This window comes from Polypterus senegalus, chromosome 15 (assembly GCF_016835505.1).
Source record: "Polypterus senegalus isolate Bchr_013 chromosome 15, ASM1683550v1, whole genome shotgun sequence".
In the NCBI taxonomy this organism is placed as follows: Eukaryota; Metazoa; Chordata; class Cladistia; order Polypteriformes; family Polypteridae; genus Polypterus; species Polypterus senegalus.
The window spans coordinates 61760682-61773128 of record NC_053168.1 but is presented as its reverse complement, the minus strand read 5'-3'; the positions used below and the strand labels follow the sequence as shown (position 1 = coordinate 61773128).

The window sequence follows — 12447 nt, the reverse complement described above, 5'->3', positions numbered from 1 at the left end:
CTTGGTCAACTAGTTGTGAAGCCACTTTGTACCTGCAACAACCACTTTGTACCTGGCACTGGTGTTATTGGTGGTGGTGGTGGAGTGGGTGTCATGGGTGGTTGGGTGCCCGGTGCCAGGAACTTGGCACATACCAAAAGGAACTTTCTGGACTCTGACATCCAGGATTTGGTGTGCTTCTCGAGAAGATATCTGTGGAGCCAGCTGCCCCTGTTGCCCAGCACTCACACATTTGCCCGATGAGCTTCTTGATGAAGAATAACCTGTGTTTGGGAGAGGAGAGAGACATGAGGGATGTTCATGGCTGCCTGTCTGCTTGCAAAGAGCTGCCCTGGCCATCAGAGACCCCCATCTGACCTGTAAGTGAGGATGGCTGGAAACTCGTCTCTGCTGGGTGGGTCCAGTTGCTCCAGGACATCCTGTCACCAGCCTGCCACCTTCTTCCTGCAGCGCTGGCACTCCAGATACTTCATGGCCATGAAGTACCATCTGTCTGTGTCCAGGACCATCCAGATGGTCCTGCGGAGTCTGGCTCCTGGCAACCTGTGGACCCAGCTTACCTTTTCTGCTGTTCTTTGGGTAGGGATGTCCTCTAGCCCCTGGGGAAAAAGCAGTTGAGAGAGAGAAAGAGAGAGAGAGAGAGAGAGACAGAAAGAATCAGACAGGACCTGTTCCTTTCCCGGCAACGGCACCTGAAAAATCAGAGCCTTTCTACTCACCTCTCTCCTGGCTGCAGACAGTGTTTGTGTTGGCTTCTGTGCTGTCGGTTGGGAGAACTGTGATGGCATGGGCCATCCACTGGTTGCAGACTGGGAGGTGGAGGCTGGGAGGGAGAGGCAACGACAGACAGAAACCCGAGATCATCACAGGTCTTAAGAAAACCAAAAGTCTGATTAATAAAGTCAGCGTGCACGTGTCTGTGTGCCACCGCAAGCAAAAAAATGTGGATTGCAAAGCGCAACTACTGTGCCACAATCTAAAAGATGGGTGATGCATGTACACACACAGACACTCACGCATACAAGCACAAACACACACACACAGTCTTACACCACGACAAACTATTATGTCATGATTACAGATGGTGCCCGGTCAAGGCAGTTACAGTAATTGTGCCAAACCACTACATGCACCACTTGTTTCATACATAGTTTTGAGAAATCCATCACTGCATGAAAAAGTCTATAATCCGCCACATGCCATGGGTGGCTATCACTTACTGGCCTCAAACTACATGCTGGCAGACAGCAGGAGGCTGGCACAGAGGCAGAGGTGGTGGGGGCAATGCTGGTGGTCCTTTATCTGATCTTGGTGGGATGATGGTTCTAAGAAGAGAGGAGGAGAAGGATGGAGGAAGCTGCTGTCCTTCCTTGCTTGATCTCTCCACCAAACATATCGCTGGTTGAAGTGCCTCCATCATGGTCCTGGCTTTGGTGGTCTGGTGCTGGATCAACTTGATGTAACTGTATCGGGGCACAATAGAGGCACTGGTTACAGGTGAACAAATGGTAGCGGGGTTCCAAAATTTTATATTTCTTAAATTAGATATAGAGCATATTTTATACATTCTGTAATATTAATTTAGTGAAGAACTCACAAGTAGTAGTAGTAGTAGTGGTAAACATAGACTAGTATCCCATTTAGGACTAGATCCCTACCTAAGCCCACAGTGCTGCTGAGATGAACTACAGCCCCCAGTAATTCAAACATGATCACATGCTTTTAATACACTGACCATTAAGAAGAAAGGTAACCTAAGTGCCTGAGAATTAAATAAACTGACAAATTTTGTTGATTTAATCAGTTTCCGTTGTTCATATACCTTTAAGAACTCTGTACAGCTTGACAATACATCTACTATACTACTACTATGGATAAAACTACAGTCTAATGCATCTAAGAAATATCAAGTTGTACGGCAGTGCTCCGGTTTCCTCCCACAGTCCAAAAAACATGTAGGTTAGGTGCATTGGCGATCCTAAATTGTCCCTAGTGTGTGCTTGGTGTGTGGGTGTGTGTGTGTGCTTGTGCCCTGCCCGGGATTTGCGTTGCGCCTTGTGTTGGCTGGGATTGGCTCCAGCAGACTCCCGTTTCCTTTGTTAAAATATAGCGGGTTGGATAATGACTGACTGACTGAAGTTGTACGTTAATAAGTGGCATAAATAAAATTTGTCAGTTTCAGAACACAAATAAAAAGTGGAAATTTAGCTTGATTTGAAATATTGCAGCTTTAAGGTCTGGCGATAACTATTAACCTCATGGTAGGTAATACAGCTGAGTTTGCTTTTTATAGTCTGAGTCACTCAATGTAATCTGCCTACTACCATTGTTTCTTTTTTAGTTGTTTAAATCACTAATAACGCCTCATTGCACGTGTCTTTGAGTAAATATTAAACAAATGATAACGATAAAACAAATCCAACTACAAACATAACACCCAGTGGTTAACTCCTCGAAACCTTAATCTTCAGAACTGCTGATAATACGAGCTTTGTCTTGGGAATCACCCAGGCTACGTGAGGAGGGCGGGGCGCGGGATTACGTCATCTTGTGTTTTGCATATGATTCGCGTGGAGAATAGGAAGAAAACTCGAGTGGGTAAACTGAAAGGGTGCTCCGGGACAGTGTTGTACAAGGACTGCATTTAAACAGCAGTTTTGGGTAAGAATATTATAGCTTATTGATCAGTATGTCGTTGGAAGACTAGAATGAGAAATGCTTGTTTACGAAGCTCTACTATTTTCTGCTTCAGTAACCCAGATGCCACTGGCAGAACCACGAAGGGTCTCTGCTACCCTCCCTGACAGCCGTGCGGCCTGGCAGAGCTGCGACTTACAGCTGTTGTTTTCTTGTGTGTTTGTGTTAAATGTTTTATAACAGGGCACCCAGAACAATCGTTTTACTTATAATAAATACGTGGTAATGAGGGTAGGAACAAAAGTGGGTATATTTGAATGGCAGTACCCGGTTATGTAAGCCGAGGAGGACACGATGCATTTTGTTTGAGGCCGATTGTTTACATTTGGTATTACATACAGTGTCATTTTTCAAAAATATATTGTGGCATATTTAAAATGGCAGCAGTTTCAACATACAGAAGTAAATATCGTCAGCGGCGTGTTCGTTTGCTGGTGGTGCCGATTTAAATGTTGCATACTCCTAACTGTTTATTAGATCGTTCAATAAAATTGTTTTTAAATGAGAGAAGACGAGACAGCCTCGCGATTGAGTATTTTCATGTTCATATCGGGTGCTTTTTATCGTGCATTTACGTGCTTTGCGTGCAGACTCGGTTTATCTTGAAGGAATGGATTTGGCCTGTGAATGCTGTGCGGTGGAGTAATTTCAAGAAGAAAAATAAGCTTTTCCTTTAGAATTACCTTAAGATGATCATCTCACTAGTTTCATCGCTCTTTTTCACATTCACTTTTTTGATTGTGTTTTTAGTTACTAACGTTACTTAATAGTATCGACACATTGAATATTTTCACTACCTCAAACGGAGCTGTTAACATTCATTTCAACCTACTTTTGTTTTACATAAAGTGATAGTGCCCAATACAAGTGACGTCTAGTTTTCCTTAATAATTATTTGAGGAAGAGGGTTCAGAAGATGGATGGCAAGAGTACACATCGAAATTGTACATCATGTTTTTTTTTGTGGTGCAGGGTGCCCCTATCATGTTTTATGCATCGTCCCGGCACTGTTACATATAAATATACCGTACACACTGACTCCTGTCCGAAATCAACGTTATTCAGGTAAGTGCTTGAGTGTTGCTCATTCAGTACAGGGTCAATCCACGTGGAAACATCAGAGTCATTCCGGTTAAGTACCTCCAATTTTCTTCATACTTTATGGAAATAATGTTGTAACCTAAAAGCAGTGTGCACATTTTTAGTTTGTATCTTTATTAGTGTCAATGTATGGAGGCTTTAAAAAGTGAATGTAGCCCTAATACAGTATATAAAAAGAAGTCAAACATTTTGCTTTATGAGGCATTAAAAATGGAAAAATAATTTCACGTTTGTATTTCTATGTATATTAGCCAAGTATGGCAAAGTCTGCCCTAAAAAGAATTGTACTACTGGGAAAGGCCCTGCTTTACTTAGCAAATGTACGAAAGCTAAAGTTGGTACCTTGAACCAAACTGTATTTACTAAGGTATCAAACATGTGATGTTGGAGTACAAAGAGGTGTGCAAGGGAACAGTGAGGCATACTACTTATAGTCGCAGACCCATGTAATACAGTTTTAAAAAATGTTTACCTGTGTTGGCTGGGATTGGCTCCAGCAGACCCCCTTGACCCTGTGTTAGGATATAGCGGTTTGGATAGTGGATGGATGAATTCATGTGTATGTTTTATGAATAAATAGTCAGTGTTTATATTCTGCCATATTTTGCTCAAACCAGTTCTATAGTTCAATCAAGCTGCAAAGAAGAGTCTGCTGTACTTTAGGACTGCACAGATGTCCTTTTCCACATCATTTGGAAGTTTAAAATGCAAGCCCGTAGATGTACATGGTGTATCAGTGATCTTGAGGATATGCAAAAAGGGAAACCAACAAATATCCTCTCTCATGGGCCAACTGTAAGCCTTAGAGGGACCATGAAGATTCATAACTTGTACATTTTATTTCTCCTCTGATGTTGCATAAATTTTGCCAAGTCTACTGTTGGTCATAGACATACAATTCCTGGGAAATATGCTGTGTATCAGTGATACTGATTTTACAGCAATTCAATCCTTTGCTTTTGGATGATTCCAACTCACAACCACAATGAAACTTGGACCCACTGTATGCCCTCCTGACCTGCAGATATTTTGGTGTGAGAGGTTGTCTCTTGTTCCAGGAATGGTGGCTGACCTAGAAAATTTTATCTGCATTTTTTTCTACTCTGTGACACTACATCCTTACCAACCAAGATTAAATGCTTCATAATTTGTGTATTTACCAATCAAACCATGCTGTTTCCAGTGCTGTGTTTCTTTCTATGGTAGAATTTGCATATATGGGTAATATGCATTTGAAATATAGACATAAAATTATTTTTTCCCTTTTGAATGCCTTGTGAATCAGAAAGTTTGATTTCTTTGAGACAGGCATGTATTTGCTAAATAAGAATTATAACATGAGTAATACCAATCAAAATTTGAAAGATCTAAAGTTGCTGTAAAGTATGAAAAATGAATTTTTTTATACAATATTCTGCAAGCCATAAATTGGCAACAATGGACAGACTGTTTTAGATGTTAAAGACATTTATTACTAAATAACAAATCCTGAAAATTTAATGCATCTAACATTAACAATTCAAAAGTTATGAATTATGGAACATTGACACTTTTAGTAGCCTTCATTTTTACAGTAAAATGGGGGCCATACTCCCTTTTTAAAGCCTCCATATCTCAGAAACTGGTGAACATACAAGCCTAAAGTTTAGCACACTGGTTATTAGGCATGAGTACATCATTTTCAGCAAGTATGAAGCAAATTGGAGATGGTTGGGAGCATTTTCTAAAATCTGTTGATTTGACACGTATTAACTCGTATATGTTAAATGAAGGGCATTCATAAAAAGGTTAGAGTAGGGACATAAAGGTGTTTTCATTCTTCAAAAGTAAATGCAAATTCAGGAGCAATCAACAAACAGTAACCAGTAATCTTGGGATGGGTACGTTTTGAATGTATGTACACCTATATGTAATGTTGAATCTTTTATACTAAATTTCTGTTTTAAGGATTTTAAGTTTTATGTAGACCGATATAAAGATATTTTACATTGTTCCACCAAAGTGAAAAGTAGCAGAAAACATGAACACTTTTGCATATTCACTTTTGAAAATTGAAAACTCTTTATTTAGTATTATGTTAATAACTGAGAAAACATTGTAGAGACTGGCATGTGTAGTACTTGTAATTTGCTACTCATCTCACTAGTGGCTAATTGAGTTTTCTTTTATTAATAGCTTAACAGAAATTAAAAAGAAGGAAAACCTGTTACTGGTTTCTACTAAGCTATTTTAAAACCCCTTGATACTGCTTGGTTGTTTGCATTAAACTATCCTATCTTGTGCCATTTTTTGTGACCCTTGTAGATGGCTATTTTAGTTCGTATTAGAGGTCTTTGGTCTTTATGATTTACTTTGTATATCAGATGTTAATAACATTAATGTAACAACAAATGTACCTGCAGATTTCTTGTACCTTTAGTTTAATATCAAAAGATACTTTGATCAATTAGCAGCCAAATATCAAATTAGTAGATGGGAAAAATCATACTTCTGATGCATTGGTTAGGACTCTGGTTCTGAACCTGTATCTGACACTCTATGACACTGCGCTCCACACATGTAAAAAGTTGTACTCCATCCTGATTTTGGAATCAGTCTTGGCTAAAGGTGTTTCCCATATATGCAGAAAGTATATCTTGGATTCAGAAAGTATTCACACCTCTTTGCTTTCTTCACACTTTTATTGTGTTGTAAATTTAATTTTAAAACTAGTGTAGTCATTACTCTGCATATTTAACCATAATGTGATGATCACTTTAGTAAAAATGTCATACTTGATCAGTACATTGAGTGTAAGTTTAAAAAATAAACTAACAGTGATGGCAAGTCATTTTTATTTTAATATTTTGAACAAATTGTGTTATTTCTTAGAATTACAGTTAAATTCATATGATTTTAATTCTAAGTGACTGAGCCTCTTGTGTTCATTAGCCATGAATACATGGTTTAGATGCAGTAATTTAATTTGTAAAATATTAGAATCACACAAATTACATATGCAACAACTTTACGTATTTTGGAGGCATGAACATTCTTCAACTTTGCATACAGGCAGCGCTTCCAGCTTCTTGCAAAGGCAAAGCTATAGTTTTTAGACAGTATTAGAGACAACACAATTTATCACAGGTTTTGTAACAATTTTTTTATTCCCAAAAGGACATTCAAGATAAAAAGCTGACTTTCAGAAAATTTTTAAGCAATAAAATTTGGAATTATGTTCATACACCTTTCTTACCGATTACCTAAAAATAGCATATATAACTTGAATGGTCTCAAATTACTGAGAAGTTAATAATTAAATAATTCAAAACATAAAAATCATTTGTGTGTAGTTTTTGTTGAAATGCATTTACTTTGAACTCTCCACAATGTAATTAGTGTTTTTGAGAAATGCTTGCCTTCACTCCACCTTCATTCAGTTTTTCAACTAGCTGCTGTATGAGAGTGTCAGCAAATCAATCTTTAAATATATTTTTGACTTTATATGTTGTATATAATTTTATTTTTTGCTTTTTATTGTTGTTTTTGCTGTCCTATTTTTTGTGCTGGAATGTCTGTTGCAACTCACAGTTTGTTAAATTTAGAGCAAGTAGTTTGACTATGTCATGTTTAAAACTGAAGACTTTATAGAAGTGTTTTTTGTTTGTTTCTAAGTTGAGTTGCTTGTGATTCTATATTGACTTTTAATCTTAAATTATTATTAAAAATAATTTAATTTGTCTAGACATATACATGACCATATGACTGGAGTTTATTGATTATTTTCTTGTGTTTTGTGAGTTGTAACTGGTAATCAGTTTTCTGTCCTCACCATCATTTAAAGTTAACTTTAAAATTGCTCATTATAAATGAAATAGTAGAAAATGGGTAAACCAGATGATCCTCATTTGCTATTTACTGCAAAGTAACATGCACTTAATTCTAATTGGAGTCTGAAGGAAAGATACATTGAAAAATAATTTACAGTATGTTGCCATCAATCAGACTTTGTGAGTACTTTGAATTGCACTATATGATTTTCAACACAGTAACAATATTTGATCGGCAACATTTATTATATGTTTTGTGGTAGTGTATATTGATTAGTGATGAGTGAACAATGTGGAGTTTGTTTTGTGTTCAGGATCTCTGTCAAACTCTGTGAAATGCATTGATGTCAATGAGGAGGAACTGAGGAACTGAACAAGCTTTGAGTGGATTATAACGTTGCAATGGTGTTTTAACTATTTGAGCTAGATAAGCATCTGCCAACTATGCCAGACTGATTATTGTGGGCAAAAATGTGATCTGAGCTGTGAGTCAGCAGTCTTAGCCACTGCGCCACAAAAGATGTAGATGAATGATAACCACAAATAAAATGCAACAAAATCACACAAAACTAGAAATAAGTAAAATTTTATAATATATTGTTGGACTCGCAGAGATCCAATCTTGGGGTACACATTACTTGTGAGAGAAAATGCCGGTGTGGGAGTGACACATTCCATTGTCTGATGTCACAGCACAGGGTGTAGTTGGAATGTCTTTTTTTTCTGATCTCTGTGTAAATGCTTTGCACTTTTTTCTTCTATGAAGAAAACAAAAACCCTTCGTAAACAGTAATAAGTCTTTTGTTATTATATCACAGGGTCATATGTGTTTTATTTTGTGGAGAGGGAGAGGGTTACTGTAAGTCTTGCTTTGGATTGTATTATTAATTATGTTTGCCCATTAGCCATGCGGAGCAAAACACACTGCGATAAGTGTTATGATGTACCTGGTGGTAGTGTTCAGTCAGCTAATACACCCCTCAAATGGAAAAAAAAGTTTTTTTAAAATCAGGAAGGGTGGAAGGCTGGTTTACATTTGGATAATGACTGGGGATATTGTTGAAACCCAGGGCATTAGATTCCCTATGCAGTGAAATATTTGTTGGCATTGTCGTTATAATTATTTTACTGAAATTTTAGCTCAATTAGTACTTCTATAATTTCTTGAAGTAAAGTATTTGAATCTGCTTTTAATGTTACATGGGGATAAATTGGTGTTTTTTTCTTAGCTTTTGAGGTATTCATTATCAACATCATGATTTTCACTCTGCTTTTCCTGACATTCTGGTTATTCAAAGAAGTTATATATTAATTAGCATCATTAGCTTCAGCTTTTCAGTATTGTTTGCCCTGATGTCTCTAAGTATTGTTTGCACTGATGTCTCCTCTGTTAGTTGTTTGTGCCATTGTCATGTAACATTTAGAGCATTTACAGGAAAAAAGGTGAAGTATTAGAAAAATAACAAAAGAGTTAAGCATTTAAAACAATTTAAAAAAAACAGATTTTAAAAAAAGTCTATAAATGTAAATACTACTCGGAGTGCAGAAGAAAAGAAAAAAAGACCAGTTAGTGCAGCAATAAGACGAAGTGGAGGCAAGATAAGCTGATTGATCGTGAAACTGACTGGAACAAAAACCTGTAGCCACAGTGGGTCAACTAGAGAAAAATCTAACAACTGTATATGCTAATCATGAAGTATCTAGTTTAATAAAATACGTTGTAAGAAAAGAAACAGAGAAAAGTGAAGGACTTACAATTACTATTCTTCATCAGTTTACAAATCATTTGGACAATATCCTCAGAAAAAATAAATCTTCAATATAGGATTTATTTCCCGTGGCAGAATTGAAAGCATTAGCAAAAAATAAAATTTATTACTGGATATTTGGTTGACACCTTAATCCAGGGTGACTTACAAAATCTGACAGATGCAATTGGTTACATTTCTTTTGTTTTTCCAGTTGGAACACAGGCAATTTAAGTGACTTGCTCATGGTCAGAAAGTGTCAGTAGCAGCATTTGAATCCAGAACCTCAGGGTTTGAGGTCTAAACTTGTAGAAAACTCTGACTTTTGGATGGGTTGAAGTTGCAAACTGATTTGCATAGCAATTGAGACACTATACATGCCAAATGAAAGATTGATGGAATTAGGTCGACACCTAAGCCCTACAGTATTTTCCCACCCTACCATCCAAATAGTAACAAAACACACCAGAAAAACGTCAAAATAATTTAAATATATTAAGTACCATATACTGTATATATATATATATTGTGAACGCTGGCCCCGGCACAGACAGACGGACAACATTTTTGGAGCCAACACACTTTTATTTACACGACTATTATATACAAATGGCTCACGTGCACCCCAAGTGCCTTCTCGCACCGATTTCCCCAATGTCCAGGCCCACAGTCTCTTGTGCCTTCCTGGCCGCCTCCTGTCCTCTCTCAAGCTTCGCCAACACTGCCTCCCGACGTCCACCAATGACTGGAGGGAGGCGGCCCCTTAAATAAGGCTCCCGGATGAGCCCCAGGTGTTCTCGGCATTCCCTCTTTAGCCACGCCCCAGCGTGGCGGAAGTGTCGGCTGTCTTCCTGGCAGCTCTCCGGGCGCCACATAAAGTCTTCCCCGGCATTTCCTTGGTGTGGCGGAAGTGCCGGGCTCCCGGGATAATTAGGCACTGGGGCGCCGCCTGGCGGTGGCCACGGGTCCCTACAGGGCTGGGCTTCCAAGCCCTGTACCCGAGGCCCCTGCCTAACCAGGACGGACGCCCCCACTCGGTCTGGAGGAGGCACTCGCCCTCCTCTGATCCTCCAGGGCGTCCCGGCCGGGCTCCAGCCCCAGCCGAGGACCGTACAGAATAAACCGGCATCGGAGCGCCGCCTGGCGGTGACCACGGGCCCCTACAGGGCTGGGCTTCCAAGCCCTCCACCCGTGGCCCCCAACAGAACCAGGACGGACGCCCCCTCGCGGTCTGGAGGAGGCACAAGCCCTCGGCCGGGGACCACAATATATATACAATTATTTGCAAACAACACAATGAAAAGTTATTATAAACATATAATATGTACACCATTAAAAGGTATCGCCATGTAATGTTCAGTCCATAAAGTGCTTACTGTAAATGATGGGTATGGACCTTGAAATGCAAAAACAATTGTTTGAACAAAAAATGTGATGGAAAAGTCTACTTTGTAAACTGCTTCCCGAGTAAATGGATAATGTAGTACAGTACTATCACCAGTGTCTAGAAGCTGTATAATCTTCTTTGGGGCACCTCTTTCATGAAGAGCAACTGAAGACAGGAATGAGAAACATGTCCACCACACCATCCCTGTATCTGACGGTAATCCTCTTCTGCTGCTGCGATAGATAATACAAAAAGGTTTTCTTGCTGCTGATGATCAAGTGCATGGAAACTGAAAAAGTCCAAAAGTCCCGCCATATTCTTCTCTGCTAATTTTATATGTACAGTGCCTACATTTACAAACTACAGTTCCCACAAGCCCCACGGTATCTGTGCAATCCTGTTATACCATTTATTTACAAGGTACTGTACTATACAGTAAACCCACAAGTCAATCCAATGCAAAAATGGTATTTTTACATACACAAAGGTTTCTTCTTTGAAGTAAATCATATATTTCCATGTTTTTGGCTCTCTTTCATTTTTAAAATGTGATTTTCACACACAAGGCAAGAAGCATGTCACAGGTGAGTTAACCCGCTTTTATCAAATATTCTACGTACATTGAGCCACATAAAGTGAAAGGCTTATTACCATTGGATAAGTGAGACTAAGAGCATTCTAATGATGTATAGTTGTCTGTGATTGGTTATTTGTACTACATCACAGCTGTGCAAACGGTAACAAGTATAATGCTTATGTAACAGTTAATTTTTATGCACTGTTATGCATCTTTATGCACAAAGCTTGAGTCAAATTATGAGCAAAGTTTTGACTTTATTGAGAAAGATATATTTGATGAAGTACTTGAAGCTACTCTTGATTTGTAATTACTGCTTAGAATGACTTTGAACCATCGCTTTATGGGTTTGATTACCATACCCAGAGGCTGCCTGCTGCACGTTTTTCCTGTTAGTATACTGCTGAACAGTTTTTATGCTGTACTTGTGCCTCATGATCTTTCACGCAAAGACCCCCTCTCTCCTCCCACTCAATCAAATGTCACTATATCACGCCACTCATGTTGCTATGTCACGAGCATATGAGGAAAAAAAAGGCAAAAACAGTATCAACTAGTGCCACGTTGATGATGATAATCACTCTCCACCGAAGTGATAGACAGCTCCATATAGTATTTTTTTATCCCATTTCTAGTCGTGCTTGCTTCATACCTGGCTCCCCCACCAGTACCTACCCCAGGAAGGGGTAAACAAGTGCAATTACAAAAGGGAAACAAAATTGAACAGCGGCAGGGAATGTTGGTGGGTTGCAGGATGTGTAGTTAGAAATGGGATATGAAGTCTTGTGAAGCTGTGACAATCCCTTCGGTGACACCATCCTGCAGCTCAAAAATGGCTGAGAAACATTGGTTTACAGTAGTGTATGTGTGTGGATGAGACGTTCTGTGCTCACTGCTGCCTGTTTCCTTCCCTGTTACCCAGGGCTACCAGCAAAGGCATTGTTCACACTTCCTTAACCCAGCACTGGAAGAAATTGGTATGAAAATGTATGTACTGTATGCACTTAGTTTATTCCAAATGTAAAATGCAAGAAAAAAGCAACAACACCAAAATATTAAATTCATTTTTGTGGGGCAACTGCAAAAGAAGGCAGGAGAAGATGGGTGAACTGCAGCACAAAAACCCCA

The 12447-nt window shown here is 38.9% G+C and overlaps 1 protein-coding gene and 1 long non-coding RNA gene across 3 annotated transcripts in view; one reads left to right on the top strand and one right to left on the bottom strand.

The window, feature by feature from the left end:
* Nucleotides 1–563: 563 nt before the first annotated feature.
* LOC120515561 lies at nucleotides 564–1456 on the bottom strand. Its single transcript, XR_005630665.1, has 3 exons — nucleotides 1221–1456; nucleotides 720–823; nucleotides 564–599 (listed from the first exon to the last, which is right to left on the bottom strand). It is a non-coding gene; the product is annotated as an uncharacterized LOC120515561 (long non-coding RNA).
* A 1099-nt stretch (nucleotides 1457–2555) lies between these two features.
* The window catches only part of tmem106ba (transmembrane protein 106Ba), a 43905-nt gene continuing 34013 nt past the window's right edge, over nucleotides 2556–12447 (top strand). The window contains exons 1-2 of one of the 2 annotated variants that reach the window (XM_039736645.1): nucleotides 2559–2661; nucleotides 3670–3762. The gene's annotated coding sequence lies outside the window, so the exon portion shown is untranslated. Of the gene's footprint in view, nucleotides 2662–3669; nucleotides 3763–12447 lie in introns of both variants that reach the window. The other variant, XM_039736644.1, reaches the window with a different exon arrangement.